This window comes from Phyllobates terribilis, unplaced genomic scaffold (genome assembly GCF_046119375.1).
Source record: "Phyllobates terribilis strain yellow unplaced genomic scaffold, ASM4611937v1 Scaffold_13__5_contigs__length_258822181, whole genome shotgun sequence".
NCBI classification, from domain to species: Eukaryota; Metazoa; Chordata; class Amphibia; order Anura; family Dendrobatidae; genus Phyllobates; species Phyllobates terribilis.
The window spans coordinates 176071543-176091685 of NW_027362773.1; the positions used below are offsets into that span (position 1 = coordinate 176071543).

The 20143-nt window shown below is 43.3% G+C and overlaps 1 protein-coding gene across 1 annotated transcript in view; it reads left to right on the forward strand.

Annotated features, from left to right (window-relative positions):
• Positions 1–20143, forward strand: part of OTOG (otogelin) — a 650929-nt gene that overhangs the window by 146892 nt on the left and 483894 nt on the right. The window lies entirely within an intron of this gene.

The following is a 20143-nucleotide window of genomic DNA, read 5'->3' on the forward strand; positions in this document are numbered from 1 at the left end:
CAGTCTCTGTGTATCCTATGTGATACATACAGCAGTCTCTGTGTATCCTATGTGATACATACAGCAGTCTCTGTGTATCCTATGTGATACATACAGCAGTCTCAGTGTATCCTATGTGATGTCTACAGAAGTGTGGGTCACCTATGTGAAGTATCCAGCAGTCTGTCACCTATATGATGTATACAGCAGTCTCAATGTCACCAATGTGATGTATACAGCAATTTCAATGCATTCTATGTGTCCACAGCAGTCTCCGTGTATCCAATATGATGTATACAGCAGTCTCCGTGTATCCTATGTAATATATACAGCAGTCTCAGTGTATGCTATGTGGTGTTTACAGCAGTCTCAGTGTCTCTTATGTAAAATATATACAGCAGTCTAGGGTGTGTGCTATGTGATGTACTGTATACAGCAGTTTCAGCATCTCCTATTTGATGCATACAACAGTCTCAGTGTATTCTATGTGATGTATGCAGCAGTCTCTGTGCATTCTGTGATGTTTGCAGCAGTCTGTGTATTCTGTGATGTATGCGGCAGTCTCTGTGTATTCTGTGATGTATGCAGCAGTCTCTGTGTATTCTGTGTGATGTATGCAGCAGTCTCTGTGTATTCTGTGATGTATGCAGCAGTCTCTGTGCATTCTGTGATGTATGCAGCAGTCTCTGTGTATTCTGTGTGATGTATGCAGCAGTCTCTGTGTATTCTGTGATGTATGCAGCAGTCTCTATTTATTATGTGATGTATACAGCAGTCTCTGTGTATTCTGTGATGCATACAGCAGTCTGTATTCTGTGATGTATGCAGCAGTCTCTGTGTATTCTGTGATGTATCAGCAATCTCAGTGTATTCTATGTGATGTATGCCGCAGTCTCTGTGTATTGTGATGTATGCAGCAGTCTCTGTGTATTCTATGTGATGTATGCAGCAGTTTCTGTGTATTCTGTGATGTATACAGCAGTCTCTGTGTATTCTATGTGATGTATGCAGCAGTCTCTGTATTCTGGGTTGTATGCAGCAGTCTCAGTGTGTTCTATGTGATGTATGTAGCAGTCTGTGTATTCTGTGATGTATGCAGCAGTCTCTGTGTATACTGTGATGTATGCAGCAGTCTCTGTGAATACTGTGATGTATGCAGCAGTCTCTGTGTATTCTGTGATGTATACAGCAGTCTCTGTATATTCTGTGATGTAAGCAGCGGTCTCTGTGTATTCTGTGACTTATGCAGCAGTCTGTGTATTCTGTGACCTATGCAGCAGTCTGTGTATTCTGTGACGCATACAGCAGTCTCTGTGTATTCTGTGATGTATGCAGCAGTCTCTGTGTATTCTGTGATGTATGCAGCAGTCTGTGTATTCTGTGATGTATGCAGCAGTCTGTGTATTCTGTGATATGTGTAGCAGTCTCTGAGTATTCTGTGTGATGTATGCAGCAGTCTCTGTGTATTCTGTGATGTATGCAGCAATCTCTGTGTATTCTATGTGATGTGTGCAGCAGTCTTTGTGTCTTCTATGTGATGTATGCAGCAGTCTCTGTGTATTCTGTGATTTATACAGCAGTCGGTGTATTCTGTGATGTATACAGCAGTCTCTGTGTATTCTATGTGATGTATACAGCAGTCTGTGTATTCTATGTGATGTAAACAGCAGTCTCTGTGTATTCTGTGACGTATACAGAAGTCTCTGTGTATTCTGTGACGTATACAGAAGTCTCTGTGTATTCTGTGATGTATGCCGCAGTCTCTGTGTATTCTGTGACGTATACAGCAGTCTCTGTGTATTCTGTGATGCATACAGCAGTGTCTGTGTATTCTGTGATGTATGCAGCAGTCTCTGTGTATTCTGTGATGTATCCAGCAGTCTCTGTGTATTCTGTGATGTATCCAGCAGCCTCTGTGTATTCTGTGATGTATGCAGCAGTCTGTGTATTCTGTGATGTATGCAGCAGTCTCTGTGTATACTGTGATGTATGCAGCAGTCTCTGTGTATTCTGTGACATATACAGCAGTCTCTATGTATTCTGTGACGCATACAGCAGTGTCTGTGTATTCTGTGATGTATGCAGCTGTCTCTGTGTATTCTGTGATGTATGCAGCAGTCTCTGTGTATTCTGTGATGTATACTACAGTCTCTGTGTATTCTGTGACGCATACAGCAGTGTCTGTGTATTTTGTGATGTATGCAGCAGTCTCTGTGTATTCTGTGACGTATACAGCAGTCTCTGTGCATTCTGTGATGTATGCAGCAGTCTGTGTATTCTGTGATGTATGCAGCAGCCTCTGTGTATTCTGTGATGTGTGCAGCAGTCTCTGTGTATTCTGTGTGATGTATGTAGCAGTCTCTGTGTATTCTGTGATGTATGCAGCAGTCTCTGTGTATTCTGTGATGTATGCAGCAGTCTGTGTATTCTGTGATGTATGCAGCAGTCTGTGTATTCTGTGATGTATGCAGCAGTCTCTGTGTATTCTGTGATGTATTCAGCAGTCTGTGTATTCTGTGATATATTCAGCAGTCACTGTGCATTCTATGTGATGTATGCAGCAGTCTGTGTATTCTGTGACGTGTGCAGCAGTCTGTGTATTCTGTGATGTATACAGCAGTCTCTGTGTATTCTATGTGATGTATGCAGCAGTCTCTGTGTATTCTGTGATGTACACAGCAGTCTCTGTGTATTCTGTGATGTACACAGCAGTCTCTGTGTATTCTGTGATGTATGCAGCAGTCTCTGTGTATACTGTGATGTATGCAGAAATCTGTGTATTCTGTGACGTATACAGAAGTCTCGGTGTATTCTGTGATGTATGCAGCAGTCTCTGTGTTTACTGTGATGTATGCAGCAGTCTCTGTGTACTCTATGATGTATTCAGCAGTCTGTGTATTCTGTGATGTATGCAGCAGTCTCTGTGTATTCTGTGATGTATTCAGCAGTCTGTGTTTTCTGTGATGTAGGCAGCAGTCTCTGTGTATTTTATGTGATGTATTCAGCAGTCACTGTGTATTCTGTGTGATGTATGCAGCAGTCTGTGTATTCTGTGACGTGTGCAGCAGTCTGTGTATTATGTGATGTATACAGCAGTCTCTGTGTATTCTATGTGATGTATGCAGCAGTCTCTGTGTATTCTGTGATGTATACAGCAGTCTCTGTGTATTCTGTGACATACACAGCAGTCTCTGTGTATTCTGTGATGTATGCAGCAGTCTCTGTGTATTCTGTGACATACACAGCAGTCTCTGTGTATTCTGTGATGTATGCAGCAGTCTCTGTGTATACTGTGATGTATGCAGAAGTCTCTGTGTATTTTGTGATGTATACAGCAGTCTCTGTGTATTCTATGTGATGTATGCAGCAGTCTCTGTGTATTCTTCGATGTATACAGCAGTCTCTGTGTATTCTGTGATTTATGCAGCACTCTCTGTGTATTTTGTGATGTATGCAGCAGTCTCTGTGTATTCTATGTGATGTATACAGCAGTCTCTGTGTATTCTGTGATGTATACAGCAGTCTCTCTGTATTCTATGTGATGTATACAGCAGTCTGTGTATTCTGTGATGTTTACAGCAGTCTGTGTATTCTGTGATGTATACAGCAGTCTCTGTGTATTCTATGTGATGTATGCAGCAGTCTCTGTGTATTCTGTGACGTATACAGCAGTTTCTGTGTATTCTGTGATGTATACTGCAGTCTCTGTGTATTCTGTGATGTATGCATCAGTCTCTGTGTATACTGTGATGTATGCAGCAGTCTCTGTGTATACTGTGATGTATGCAGCAGTCTCTGTGTATTCCGTGATGTATACAGCAGTCTCTGTGTATTCTGTGATGTATGCAGCGGTCTCTGTGTATTCTGTGACGTATGCAGCAGTCTGTGTATTCTGTGACCTATGCAGCAGTCTGTGTATTCTGTGACGCATACAGCTGTCTCTGTGTATTCTTTGATGTATGCAGCTGTCTTTGTGTATTCTGTGATGTATTCAGCAGTCTCTGTGCATTCTGTGATGTATGCAGCAGTCTGTGTATTCTGTGATGTATGCAGCAGTCTCTGTATATTCTGTGATGTATGCAGCAGTCTCTGTGTATTCTATGTGATGTATGCAGCAGTCTTTGTATTCTGTGATGTGTGCAGCAGTCTCTGCGCATTCTGTGTAATGTATGTAGCAGTATCTGTGTATACTGTGATGTGTGCAGCAGTCTCTGTGTATTCTGTGTGATGTATGCAGCAGTCTCTGTGTATTCTGTGATGTATGCAGCAATCTCTGTGTATTCTGTGTGATGTATGCAGCAGTCTCTGTGTATTCTGTGATGTATACAGCAGTCTGTGTATTCTGTGATGTATACAGAAGTCTCTGTGTATTCTATGTGATGTATGCAGCAGTCTCTGTATATTCTGCGATGTATACAGCAGTCTCTGTGTATTCTGTGATGTATACAGCAGTCTCTGTATATTCTGTGATGTATGCAGCAGTCTCTGTGTATTCTATGTGACGTATTCAGCAGTCTCTGTGTATTCTGTGATGTATACAGCAGTCTCTCTGTATTCTATGTGATGTATACAGCAGTCTGTGTATTCTGTGATGTATCTAGCAGTCTCTGTATTCTGTGTGATGTATGCAGCATTCTCTGTGTATTCTGCGATGTATTCAGCAGTCTGTGTATTTTTTGATGTATACAGCAGTCTCTGTGTATTCTGTGATTTATGCAGCAGTCTCTGTGTATTCTATGTGATGTATACAGCAGTCTCTGTGTATTCTGTGATGTATACAGCAGTCTCTGTGTATTCTATGTGATGTATTTAGCAGTCTCTGTGTATTCTGTTATGTAGACAGCAGTCTCTGTGTATTCTGTGATGTATACAGCAGTCTCTGTGTATTCTGTGATGTATGCAACAGTCTCTGTGTATACTGAGATGTATACAGCAGTCTCTGTGTATTCTGTGATGTATACAGCAGTCTCTGTGTATTCTGTGATGCAACAGCAGTTTCTTTGTATTCTGTGATGTATGCAGCAGTCTTTGTGTATTCTGTGACGTATACAGCAGTGTCTGTGTATACTGTGATGTATACAGCAGTCTCTGTGTGTTCTGTGATGCATACAGCAGTCTCTGTGTATTCTGTGATGTATGCAGCAGTCTTTGTGTATTCTGTGATGTATACAGCAGTCTCTGTGTATTCTGTGATGTATACAGCAGTTTCTGTGTATTATATATGATTTATGCAGCAGTCTCTGTGTATTCTGTGATGGATGCAGCAGTTTCTGTGTATTCTGTGATGTATGCAGCAGTCTCCGTGTATTCTGTGATGTATACAGCAGTCTCTCTGTATTCTATGTGATGTATACAGCAGTCTGTGTATTCTGTGATGTATACAGCAGTCTGTGTATTCTGTGATGTATACAGCAGTCTGTGTATTCTGTGATGTATACAGCAGTCTCTGTGTATTCTATGTGATGTATGCAGCAGTCTCTGTGTATTCTGTGATGTATACAGCAGTCTCTGTGTATTCTGTGATGTAAACAGCAGTCTCTGTGTATTCTGTAATTTATGCAGCAGTCTCTGTGTATTCTGTGATGTATGCGGCAGTCTCTGTGTATTCTATGTGATGTAGCAGCAGTCTCTGTGTATTCTGTGATGTATACAGCAGTCTCTCTGTATTCTATGTGATGTATGCAGCAGTCTCTGTGTATTCTGTGATGTATACCGCAGTCTGTGTATTCTATGTTGTATACAGCAGTCTCTGTGTATTCTATGTGATGTATGCAGCATTCTCTGTGTATTCTGTGATGTATACAGCAGTCTCTGTGTATTCTATGTGACGTATTCAGCAGTCTCTGTGTATTCTGTGATGTATACAGCAGTCTCTCTGTATTCTATGTGATGTATACAGCAGTCTGTGTATTCTGTGATGTATCTAGCAGTCTATGTGTATTCTGTGTGATGTATGCAGCATTCTCTGTGTATTCTGCGATGTATTCAGCAGTCTGTGTATTTTTTGATGTATACAGCAGTCTCTGTGTATTCTGTGATTTATGCAGCAGTCTCTGTGTATTCTATGTGATGTATACAGCAGTCTCTGTGTATTCTGTGATGTATACAGCAGTCTCTGTGTATTCTATGTGATGTATTTAGCAGTCTCTGTGTATTCTGTGATGTATACAGCAGTCTCTGTGTATTCTGTGATGTATACAGCAGTCTCTGTGTATTCTGTGATGTATGCAACAGTCTCTGTGTATACTGAGATGTATACAGCAGTCTCTGTGTATTCTGTGATGTATACAGCAGTCTCTGTGTATTCTGTGATGCAACAGCAGTTTCTTTGTATTCTGTGATGTATGCAGCAGTCTTTGTGTATTCTGTGACGTATACAGCAGTGTCTGTGTATACTGTGATGTATACAGCAGTCTCTGTGTGTTCTGTGATGCATACAGCAGTCTCTGTGTATTCTGTGATGTATGCAGCAGTCTTTGTGTATTCTATGATGTATACAGCAGTCTCTGTGTATTCTGTGATGTATACAGCAGTTTCTGTGTATTATATATGATTTATGCAGCAGTCTCTGTGTATTCTGTGATGGATGCAGCAGTTTCTGTGTATTCTGTGATGGATGCAGCAGTCTCTGTGTATTCTGTGATGTATACAGCAGTCTCTGTGTATTCTGTGATGTAAACAGCAGTCTCTGTGTATTCTGTAATTTATGCAGCAGTCTCTGTGTATTCTGTGATGTATGCGGCAGTCTCTGTGTATTCTATGTGATGTAGCAGCAGTCTCTGTGTATTCTGTGATGTATACAGCAGTCTCTCTGTATTCTATGTGATGTATGCAGCAGTCTCTGTGTATTCTGTGATGTATACCGCAGTCTGTGTATTCTATGTTGTATACAGCAGTCTCTGTGTATTCTATGTGATGTATGCAGCATTCTCTGTGTATTCTGTGATGTATACAGCAGTCTCTGTGTATTCTGTGACGTATACAGCAGTCTCTGTGTATTCTCGGATTTATGCTGCAGTCTCTGTGTATTCTATGTGATGTATGCAGCAGTCTCCGTGTATTCTGTGTTGTATACTGCAGTCTCTCTGTATTCTATGTGATGTATACAGCAGTCTGTGTAGTCTGTGATGTATACAGCAGTCTCTGTGTATTCTATGTCATGTATGCAGCAGTCTCTGTGTATTCTGTGACGTATACAGTAGTTTCTGTGTATTCTGTGACGTATACAGACGTCTCTGTGTATTCTGTGACGTATACAGCAGTTTCTTTGTATTCTGTGATGTATGCCGCAGTCTCTGTGCATACTGTGATGTATGCAGCAGTCTCTGTATGCTGTGATGTATACAGCAGTCTCTGTGTATTCTGTGATGCAACAGCAGTCTCTTTGTATTCTGTGATGTATGCAGCAGTCTTTGTGTATTCTGTGACGTATACAGCAGTCTGTGTATACTGTGATGTATGCATCAGTTTCTGTGTATTCTGTGATGTATACAGCAGTCTCTGTGTATTCTGTGATGCATACAGCAGTCTCTGTGTATTCTGTGATGTATGCAGCAGTCTTTGTGTATTCTGTGATGTATACAGCAGTCTCTGTGTATTCTGTGATGTATACAGCAGTTTCTGTGTATTATATATGATGTATTCAGCAGTCTCTGTGTATTCTGTGATGTATGCAGCAGTTTCTGTGTATTCTGTGATGTATGCAGCAGTCTCTGTGTATTCTATGTGATGTATGCAGCTGTGTTTGTGTATTCTGTGACTTATACAGCAGTCTGTGTATTCTGTGATGTATGCAGCAGTCTCTGTGTATTCTGTGATGTATGCAGCAGTCTCTGTATTCTATGTGATGTATACAGCAGTCTCTGTGTATTCTATGTGATGTATGCAGCAGTCTCTGTGTATTCTGTGATGTATACAGCAGTTTCTGTGTATTCTATGTGATGTACACAGCAGTTTCTGTGTATTCTATGTGACGTATGCAGCAGTCTCTGTGTATTCTGTGACGTATACAGCAGTCTCTGTGTATTCTGTGTCGTATACAGCAGTCTCTGTGTATTCTGTGATGTATACACCAGTCTCAGAATCAGTCTCTCACATATGTTATGTGAGTTAGAGGGGGGTTTAATGTGTCGGCACGCCGTAGTATTATGTATGGTGTCTCTAATATATTTGCTAGGAATTTTGGTGAAAAGTCACAATTTGTTACGTTCTACTTGAGAGGATAGAGGAATAATTCTTCACTGTTCTTAGAATAGGATGGCCATGTGACTGGACATGTTTGTGTTCCATGGAATGGGCACATTGTGTTACAATGTTTGTGGCATCAATACTGTGTTCACTGTGCCTGTGGTGCGCTGTATGAGATGCCCGCGATCCAGCCTTATATTTGGTGCGCGTTCTATGTGACACGGGGTGCAGGCATAGTGACGCGATCGAGGGTGATCCTGGGCACGTTCGGTGAGAATGGGGAGCGTGCCCACGGGAGGCAGCAATGAGTTACCCGGACCGGAAGTGAATGAGGACGCCCCGGAAATGAATATGTGCATTCCACAGATCTATGTAGAGCGGTAAGCGTGCCTTCCACTCAGGCTAACACAGTTTCGTCATGACACTCAGCTGCGGTTGGGTGCAGACTGATGAGCCTGGACATAAGGTGTTTAAGGACTCATGAGTCTTATGGTGGTTGTATGCTAGAATGTCCGAACCGCTGCTATCGAACTAGGGTGGTTACTCTTTATCGTGCACTTTACTCCCCGGAGGAACCCGGTTGGGAAACGTGTCGGGAGAGGCACGAACCACTATTGTAGGGACTTCTATGAAAAGGGCCAGCTGTGGACTGCCCTTGTAAGGCCAGGAGTTCGGGGTTTGAGGGCTAAGATAACCTTGACAGGGCACAATAGGGCCTCTACCTCGTCTCCACCTTACGATTCCTGTGCCTGGCATATCTAATCTGGATGGCTGATGACTGGAGTGCAGTCCACCCTGCATGAAAACGAAAAATATGGGCGAGATTGTTCCATTATTCTATACCTGTTGATCTGCATGTTATTTAAAACCACTTCGCGCCAGAGCCTGTTTTTGCCTTCGTGACCGGGCCAATTTTTTCAATTCTGACCACTGTCATTTTATGAGGTAATTACTCTGGAACGCTTCAACGGATCCCCCTGATTCTGAGATTGTTTTTTCGTGACATCTTGTACTTCATGATAGTGGTAAAATTTCTTCAATATCACTTGCGTTTATTTGTGAAAAAATCGGAAATTTGGCGAAAATTTTGAAAATTTTGCAATTTTCAAACTTTGAATTTTCATGCCCTTTAATCAGAGAGATATGTCACACAAAATAGTTAATGAATAACATTTCCCACATGTCTACTTCACATCAGCACAATTTTGGAACCAAAATTTTTTTCTGTTAGGAAGCTATAAGGGTTAAAAGTTGACCAGCGATTTCTCATTTTTACAACAAAATTTACAAAAACATTTTTTTAGGGACCACATCTTATTTGAAGTGACTTTGAGGAGCCTTTATGACAGAAAATACCCAAAAGTGACACCATTCTAAAAACTGCACCCCTCAAGGTGCTCAAAACCACATTCAAGAAGTTTATTAACCCTTCAGGTGCTTCACAGGAATTTTTGGAATGTGGAAGAAAACAATGAACATTTAACTTTTTTTCACAAAACTGCTACTTTAGCCTCAAATTTTTAATTTTCACAAGGGCAGCCAGAAAAAATGGACCCCAAAATGTGTTGTGCAATTTCTACTGAGCACGCTGATACCCCATATGTGGTGCAAAGCCACTGTTTGGGCGCACGGCATGGCTCGGAAGGTAAGGAGCGCCATTTGACTTTTGGAATGGAAATTTGACTGGAATGGATAGCGGACGCCATGTTGCATTTGGAGAGCCCCTGAGGTGCCTAAACAGAGGAAACCCACAACAAGTGACCGAATTTTACAATCTACTCCTCTGTATAAATTAATCTAGTGGTGGGAAAATAAGTAGGTAAATGGTCACTAAACCCATAGATGAATTCCCACAGAGGTGTCATTTCCATAATGGGGTCACTTCAGGGGGGATTATGCTGTTCTGGCACTTTTCAGAGTACCAGAGCTAAAGAATCCCCCCTGAAGTGACCCCATTTTGGAAATGACACCCCTCTGGGAATTCATCTATGGGTTTAGTGACCATTTTAACTCGATGGATGATTTCCAGAAACAAGCACGCAATGGAAGGTTTAGATTCTGGAGAACCCCCCCTGGAAATTAAGTGAGCTCTACTCGAATATGTCATTCACTAAATGAACCAAATGTTTGAATGACAAATTGGGATACATTTTTACAGTTTAAAAACGTGGTTCTGTGTGGAAGATTTTAAAGCAGTCAGTGACGCATAAGGCTGGCAATGATGGGCACTGTGGGCAATAGTAGCGGGTATCACGCCTCATTCCTCTCTTAGTACATTTACGACATCTTTTCTGGGGGTTCCTTCTTGTTTCCGTTGCTGGAATAAGTGCAATAAAATGTCGCTCAGTGAGTCTTTTCACATCCTCAGATTCTAATGGATGAGCGGGGCTAACACTTTGAAAGACAAGATTTTCAATTACCTTTTCTTGATAATCAAGAAAAGGATCTGAATTTCCTGCTTTTTTGTACAACACAAAAGGATTGTATGTGGCCACCTGAAACAAATAAATAACCAACTTTTTATACCAGGTATAGGACTTTCTTGATACCTGGTATGGCTGTAGAACCTGGTCTGCAAGGTCCACACCCCCCATGTGTTTGTTGTAGTCAATGACTGACACAGGTTTTTGCTTCGGAGTGGTGGATCCTAGTTCTACAGTGGCCCTTGTGGCATCTGTGTGGATCGAGCTGAGGATAAAAATATCCCTCTTATCCCTATATTTCAGGGCAAGCAGCTCTCCGTTGCGTACAGCCCCTGACTGCCCCTTTTGGAACTTTTGGTTGACCAATGGCTGTGGAAACCCCTGACGGTTTTTACGAATGGTCCCACGAGTTGTGTTCAACCAGACTTTTAAATAGGGGTATGCTGGTGTAATAATTGTCCACATATAGATTGTAGCCTTTTTGAAAAAATGGACTTATCAGCTCCCAAACAATTTTTGCAGATGTCCCCAGATAAGTAGGGCATCCTGGTGGGTTTAGTTGGCTATCTTTCCCCTCATATATGCGGAAAGCGGATGTGTATCCGGTTGAACTTTCGCACATTTTATAGAGCTTTATTCCAAACCTTGCCCTTTTAGATGGGATAAATTGCTTGAGGTGCAGTCTTCCTTTGAATTTTACAAGGGACTCATCTATAGAAATATTTTGTGTTGGGGTGTAGAGGCTTAAGAATTTTTCTGACAAATTTTCAATGATGGGTCTAATTTTATATAACCTGTCATGTTCTGGGGCATTTTTGGGCAGGCATTGACTATTGTCGTTAAAATGCCAAAACCGCATGAGCATTTCATAACGGGTCCTAGGCAGAACGACTGAAAACATAGGGGTGGCTTGAACAGGGTGGTTGGACCAGTAGGATCGAATGCTCGGTTTTTTAACAAGCCCCATGGCAAATGTAAGTCCTAAATTTTTTTTATTTCCGGGACATTAGTTGGTGTCCATAAATTTGCCCTAGCATAGTAAGATCGGGGATTCTGGCTTATGAATTGGGATGCATATAAATTTGTTTGCACGACAATATGCTCTAGCAAGCTGTCTGTAAAAAACAAATTAAAAAAATGAATTGGTCCAAAATCTTCCACCTCCACATTTATACCAGGAGTGGCGTTGAAATCAGGGCTGAATGGAGCAGCCGAATCCGAAGCCTCCCATCTGGGAAATGCTAGATCACGTGGCAACGCCCCTTGTACACTGGCGTGCGCCAGTTCACTAGTAGCAGGGACAGCGCTTGTACTGGGCAGTGGTCCCTGATTTGGAGACGTTTCTCCAGTAGCGCTATTTGCCCCTATTGCTGTACTGGTCCTTGGGCTTGAGGATGGACCAGAATCACTGCTCATTTCTGAGCTCTCAGTGTCGCCGCTACTAAAGCCCTCAAAATCCACATCTCCATCTGAGATTGCACTGTCATCAGTGTCAGAACACAGCAGGGCATACACCTCCTCTGCGGTATAAGTCTGACGGGCCATTTTATTTTTATATTTTTTGACTGGACTGAACGGACCGGACTGATCTGACAGGACTGACTGACCTGACAGGACTGACTGACTGATCTGACAGGACTGACTGACTGATCTGACAGGACTGACTGGACTGATCTGACAGGACTGACTGACTGATCTGACAGGACTGACTGACTGGACTGATCTGACAGGACTGACTGACTGGACTGATCTGACAGGACTGACAGATCTGACAGGACTGACTGACTGACAGATCTGACAGGACTGACTGACTGACAGATCTGACAGGACTGACTGACTGACAGATCTGACAGGACTGACTGATCTGACAGGACTGACTGACTGATCTGACAGGACTGACTGACTGATCTGACAGGACTGACTGACTGATAGATCTGACAGGACTGACTGACTGATAGATCTGACAGGACTGACTGACTGACAGATCTGACAGGACTGACTGATCTGACAGACTCACTAACCCTAACTCTTACTTTCTTTTTTATTTTATTTTTTTTACTTTCACAGTGGCAAGGCTGACACAGCTCTTGTCACACTGTTTCTCCTCTGCTCTCTCACTGAGATCGGAGGAGAAACAGTGTATTTATCAGGCAGATCGCCCGGGAAAGTTTGTTGCTAAAACAAACTTCCCTGGTGATCTCTCTGATTGGCTGGTGTGACGCTGACATCATCGAGACCTGAGCCAATCAGGTCTCAATGATGTCAGAGGTCACAGCACCGGGATCCCCGCCGCTCCTGAGGTATGTGGGGGGTCCCGATCGCCGACCACCAGCTGTTATTATCTTTTAAATGCCGCGATCGCTATGGATCGCGGCATCTAGAAGATAGGAACAGGTTAACATCATGGGGACCTGATCCATTCATGTCCCCATGATGCCACATGTCAGAGCTATCGCTCTGAACCGGTACCGCAGCGCTAGCAGGACCCTGGGGGTCCTGAGCGCTGCTTGACCACCCACCGTTTTTAAACGTCGGCGCTGCACAGAGCCCTGGCAGCGCCGACGTTTATGTACAGTGGGCGGTCCTGAACCGGTTAATGGTGATCAGTTTTGTTATCATGCTGACATCCGTTATTCGTGCATCCAGAATATTATGAACCGCGGGTATTATCTCGGATGGGTTATTAGGGATGACTTTTATATAAATTATTGTCATCTAAGCATATCTTGGTAGAGATATTGCTGTTTCAATAGGTGGCCTGGATGCTAATTTTATATGGACATGTCTACTACTTTGGTTTTTAAATATTTTTGTCCGTGGCACTTTGTGTCTTGGTGTTGGGAGTTTTCACTTTTTAACATTTTTTAATATTTATTAGTAAAAGTTATGTTTTAAAAAAATCTCATGTTTTGCTTGTTACCTGTACCTAATTGAGATTATGGACTGATTGTCGGGCATATCCCGTACATCTAATTTGAGCTTGCTGCCCATGTGAAGTATACTGCAGTCTCTATGTCGCCTATGTGATGTATACTGCAGTATAAGTGTCACCTATGTGATGTATACTGCAGTCTGTGTCACCTATGTGAAGTATACTGCAGTCTCAGTGTCACCTATGTGATGTATACTGCAGTCGGTGTCACCTATGTGATGCATAATGCAGTCTCAGTGTCACCTATGTGATGTATGCTGCAGTCTCAGTGTCACCTATGTGATGTATTCTGCAGTCTCAGTGTCACCTATGTGATGTATATACAGCAGTCTCATTGTCACCTATGTGATGTATACTGCAGTCTCAGTGTCACCTATGTGATGTATATACAGCAGTCTCAGTGTCACCTATGTGATGTATATACAGCAGTCTCAGTGTCACCTATGTGATGTATACTGCAGTCTCAGTGTCACCTATGTGATGTATATACAGCAGTCTCAGTGTCACCTATGTGATGTATACTGCAGTCTCAGTGTCACCTATATGATGTATACTGCAGTCTCAGTGTCACCTATGTGATGTATACTGCAGTCTCAGTGTCACCTATGTGATGTATACAGCAGTCTCAGTGTCACCTATGTGATGTATACTGCAGTCTGTGTCACCTATGTGATGTATACTGCAGTCTGTGTCACATATGTAATGTATACTGCAGTCTAAGAGTCACCTATGTGATGTATATACAGCAGTCTCTGTGTATTCTATGTGATGTATACAGCAATGTCATAGAAAAAGTTAAATCCATAAGATATCTCCAGATGTCACCCTCACATAGAACATCTACGAGAAGAGCTTACACTTCAAATTCTTTTCAGTAAACATCACACTGAACATATGGGGAAGAAGGGAAATTACTAGTGATGAGGGAGCATGCTCGTCACTGCTCGAGATGCTCGAGATGCTCGGAGCTCGCCGAGTACTGATGCTCGGGTGGGAACTCATGTCTCTGCCCCGCATGTTTGGCGCTCTTTAGAGAGCCAATGAACATGCAGGGATTGCCAGCCAGTCACTGTAATGCTGTAGCCATGTTGGTTGTGGCATTACAGTGACTGGCTGGCCGCACAGCGTTATCAGGTCTATATCAGACCTGGCACCGCCATGCTCATCACAGTCACTCCGGATCAGACAGTGTAGGGAGAGCTGCTGCTGTGTCAGGGACAGAATTAGCGGTGTAAAAGTTCGGCATAGGTATTCCATACCAGGATACATATCCATCTGAGCTAACAGTCCTTCTAAGGACTAATCCAGCTGCACATATTCCTGGTGATAGCAGGAGTTAGGCAGGCAGAGTTTGTGGACACTGTATAGAGCAGAATAGGGTCCATGCACGTACTGTCTGCTGCTGCTGCTGTTACAGATATCCATAGCCCTACATATCAGGACTCATTTTTTTATCTTAATCCTGATTATTTGCTTAAAAAGCAATACAGGACACCATTTTACTGCTCCAGTTACTTGTTAGCAGCATACAGCCAGATTTTTTTTATTTTATTCGCATTGCTGTATTGTGGAAGCAGAGGAACTTCTCCATCATCAGACGTGATCCCATATTACTGTGGTAATAATTGTGACATTTTGTGGAGCATGCCAAATATTACACTCCATTTAAAGTCAGCCAGCTGTGTTGTGTTGAACCTATTCACACTTGGTCGCTGACCAATACCCTATATCTAACGCCACTGCCTAAAACCGTGGTAATCAGACATGATCTCATATTACTGCCGTAATAATCCAGAAATTTTTGGGAGCGTGTCAAATATTATACTCCATTTAAACTATGGCAGCTGTGTGTTGTTGAACCTATTCACACTTGGTCGCTGACCAATACCTTATCTGTGAACAACGTGGTCAGAGTATTACGCCACTTTTACGGACTGACAATAAAACATACAAAAATGAAGCTAAAATGGATTTTCCTGGAAGAAATGTTAAGAAACATTCTTTGCAGGGTCATGACTTGTGTATAAGGCCATATAATTAAAAAAAAACTATAAAAACACTGCAGGATCTTTAGTATAAAAACCAGACTCGCCAATGTAACCTCTTAATCCTTGCAACTTCAACACAATGTTCACAAGGTGGACAGCAGCGGTGGTCGGTCCCCTAGACAACGAGCAAACTCCTTCATGATGATAGAGGCCACCATCTTCGTAACTTGCTGGCACTTTTCTATGGGAATGAGCTCGTCTGCAACCAGCCAGGAATATCCAGTGTCTTATGGCACATCATGGTATTAGCACTGCCCCCAGTACCAGAAGCAAAGCTGTGAAGACACGGGGTCTTCCGTGGGCATAGCACTAATGAGACAACAAAGGGTGAGGATAAAAGAGTGGCATCATCAGGGGACACTAACATGAATGCTAGTCATGAATGCTAGTCATGCTAGTGTCCCATCCCCTGATGACGTCACTGGTGCGGTGAAACATGTTGGGGGGACAAGTACTGAGATTTATTTCAGCTCTAGTGATGACACCCCACGGGACCATCAGAACGTCATAGATTTTAGTCTATTTATCATTTTGGCTGATTAGGGATAATATTTTTATACCCTCTACATTCACATTTTAATATAAAGATTACATTTTATAGCCTGTTTAGAGAGGGATAATTATATGGGTTTTCCCATTTGGTTCATTAGATATCAGAGGGAGAACGGAGAGGGCAGCACGGTGGCTCAGCCTGACGCTGCTTCTCGTTGTATTTCACCACAGCCATATTCTTTAGCGCGGTGACAGGACTGGCATAGAGGGAAACCCTATCTACTCCGGCTGTCATTTCTCCCAGGAAGTCCTCTAATGCAGAAGCAATGGCAGCCGTCCAACATCAACTCACACCTCGCTGCTTCGACACACAAACATCTTTCTTTACGTCTTGAATTTCATGACTACAGAGTTGTGCAATGGTCTGATCTGCAATGCGGTTTGAGAAATAAAGTGGACAAGCAAAGCAAAGCCACTTTTTAGGCCACTGAAGGTCATTAAACGAAACTTATACAGGTTTCCCACAGACTGAAAGAGGGGTATCAAGACTTCCAAGACAGCCAAGACTTCACTGTCCTCACCAAGAGGACGGCTGTCCATGTTCTCCTCCTCCTCCTCATTATCAGCCAATCCGCGTTGAGATTAGATTAGGCTGGGCTGTGTAGCATCACCCTGTATAGTTCCTTGCTCCATCTCATCGTGCTCTGCCTGCAATGCCTCCTCTTTAACCGGTTCAGGACCGCCCACTGTACATAAACGTCGGCGCTGCCCGGGCTCTGTGCAGCGCCGACGTTTAAAAACGGTGGGTGGTCCCGCAGCGCTCAGGACCCCCAGGGTCCTGCTAGCGCTGCGGTACCGGTTCAGAGCGATAGCTCTGACATGTGGAATCATGGGGACCTGAATGGATCAGGTCCCCATGATGTTAACCTGTTCCTATCTTCTAGATGCCGCGATCCATAGCGATCGCGGCATTTAAAAGATAGTAACAGCTGGTGGTCGGCGATCGGGACCCCCCACATACCTCAGGAGCGGCGGGGATCCCGGTGCTGTGACCTCTGACATCATTGAGACCTGATTGGCTCAGGTCTCGATGATGTCAGCGTCACACCAGCCAATCAGAGAGATCACCAGGGAAGTTTGTTTTAGCAACAAACTTTCCCGGGCGATCTGCCTGATAAATACACTGTTTCTCCTCCGATCTCAGTGAGAGAGCAGAGGAGAAACAGAGTGACAAGAGCTGTGTCAGCCTTGCCACTGTGAAAGTAAAAAAAAAATAAAATAAAAAAGAAAGTAAGAGTTAGGGTTCGTGAGTCTGTCAGATCAGTCAGTCCTGTCAGATCAGTCCTGTCAGATCTGTCAGTCAGTCAGTCCTGTCAGATCTATCAGTCAGTCAGTCCTGTCAGATCAGTCAGTCAGTCCTGTCAGATCAGTCAGTCAGTCCTGTCAGATCTATCAGTCAGTCCTGTCAGATCAGTCAGTCAGTCCTGTCAGATCAGTCAGTCCTGTCAGATCTGTCAGTCAGTCAGTCCTGTCAGATCTGTCAGTCAGTCCTGTCAGATCTGTCAGTCAGTCAGTCCTGTCAGATCTGTCAGTCAGTCAGTCCTGTCAGATCTGTCAGTCAGTCAGTCCTGTCAGTCAGTCAGTCCTGTCAGTCAGTCCTGTCAGATCAGTCCAGTCAGTCAGTCCTGTCAGATCAGTCCAGTCAGTCAGTCCTGTCAGATCTGTCAGTCAGTCAGTCCTGTCAGATCTGTCAGTCAGTCTGTCCTGTCAGATCTGTCAGTCAGTCAGTCCTGTCAGATCAGTCAGTCAGTCAGTCCTGTCAGATCAGTCAGTCAGTCCTGTCAGATCAGTCAGTCAGTCCTGTCAGGTCAGTCAGTCCTGTCAGATCAGTCCCGTCCGTTCAGTCCGGTCCGTTCAGTCCAGTCAAAAAATCTAAAAATAAAATGGCCCGTCAGACTTATACCGCAGAGGAGGTGTATGCCCTGCTGTGTTCTGACACTGATGACAGCGCAATCTCAGATGGCGATGTGGATTTTGAGGGCTTTAGTAGCGGCGACACTGAGAGCCCAGAAATGAGCAGTGATTCTGGTCCATCCTCAAGACCAAGGACCAGTACAACAATAGGGGCAAATAGCGCTACTGGAGAAACGTCTCCAAATCAGGGACCACTGCCCAGTACAAGCGCTGTCCCTGCTACTAGTGAATTGGCGCACGCCAGTGTACAAGGGGCTTTGCCACATGATCTAGCATTTCCCAGATGGGAGGCTTCGGATTCGGCTGCTCCATTCAGCCCTGATTTCAACGCCATTCCTGGTATAAATGTGGAGGTGGAAGATTTTGGACCAATTCATTTTTTTATTTGTTTTTTACAGACAGCTTGCTAGAGCATATTGTCGTGCAAACAAATTTATATGCATCCCAATTCATAAGCCAGAATCCCCGATCTTACTATGCTAGGGCAAATTTATGGACACCAACTAATGTCCCGGAAATAAAAAAATTTTTAGGACTTACATTTGCCATGGGGCTTGTTAAAAAACCGAGCATTCGATCCTACTGGTCCAACCACCCTGTTCAAGCCACCCCTATGTTTTCAGTCATTCTGCCTAGGACCCGTTATGAAATGCTCATGCGGTTTTGGCATTTTAACGACAATAGTCAATGCCTGCCCAGAAATGCCCCAGAACATGACAGGTTATATAAAATTAGACCCATCATTGAAAATTTGACAGAAAAATTCTTAAGCCTCTACACCCCAACACAAAATATTTCTATAGACGAGTCCCTTGTAAAATTCAAAGGAAGACTGCACCTCAAGCAATTTATCCCATCTAAAAGGGCAAGGTTTGGAATAAAGATCTATAAAATGTGCGAAAGTTCAACCGGATACACATCCGCTTTCCGCATATATGAGGGGAAAGACAGCCAACTAAACCCACCAGGATGCCCTACTTATCTGGGGACATCTGCAAAAATTGTTTGGGAGCTGATAAGTCCATTTTTTCAAAAAGGCTACAATCTATATGTGGACAATTATTACACCAGCATACCCCTATTTAAAAGTCTGGTTGAACACAACATCGGGGCTTGTGGGACCATCCGTAAAAACCGTCAGGGGTTTCCACAACCATTGGTCAACCAAAAGTTCCAAAAGGGGCAGTCAGGGGCTGTACGCAACGGAGAGCTGCTTGCCCTGAAATATAGGGATAAGAGGGATATTTTTGTCCTCAGCTCGATCCACACAGATGCCACAAGGGCCACTGTAGAACTAGGATCCACCACTCCGAAGCAAAAACCTGTGTCAGTCATTGACTACAACAAACACATGGGGGGTGTGGACCTTGCAGACCAGGTTCTACAGCCATACCAGGTATCAAGAAAGTCCTATACCTGGTATAAAAAGTTGGTTATCTATTTGTTTCAGGTGGCCACATACAATTCTTTTGTGTTGTACAAAAAAGCAGGAAATTCAGATCCTTTTCTTGATTATCAAGAAAAGGTCATTGAAAATCTTGTCTTCCAAAGTGTTAGCCCCGCTCATCCATTAGAATCTAAGGATGTGAAAAGACTCACTGAGCGACATTTTATTGCACTTATTCCAGCAACGGAAACAAGAAGGAACCCCCAGAAAAGATGTCGTGTATGTACTAAGAGAGGAATGAGGCGTGATACCCGCTACTATTGCCCACAGTGCCCATCATTGCCAGCCTTATGCGTCACTGACTGCTTTAAAATCTACCACACAGAACCACGTTTTTAAACTGTAAAAATGTATCCCAATTTGTCATTCAAACATTTGGTTCATTTAGTGAATGACATATTCGAGTAGAGCTCACTTAATTTCCAGGGGGGGTTCTCCAGAATCTAAACCTTCCATTGCGTGCTTGTTTCTGGAAATCATCCATCGAGTTAAAATGGTCACTAAACCCATAGATGAATTCCCAGAGGGGTGTCATTTCCAAAATGGGGTCACTTCAGGGGGGATTCTTTAGCTCTGGTACTCTGAAAAGTGCCAGAACAGCATAATCCCCCCTGAAGTGACCCCATTATGGAAATGACACCTCTGTGGGAATTCATCTATG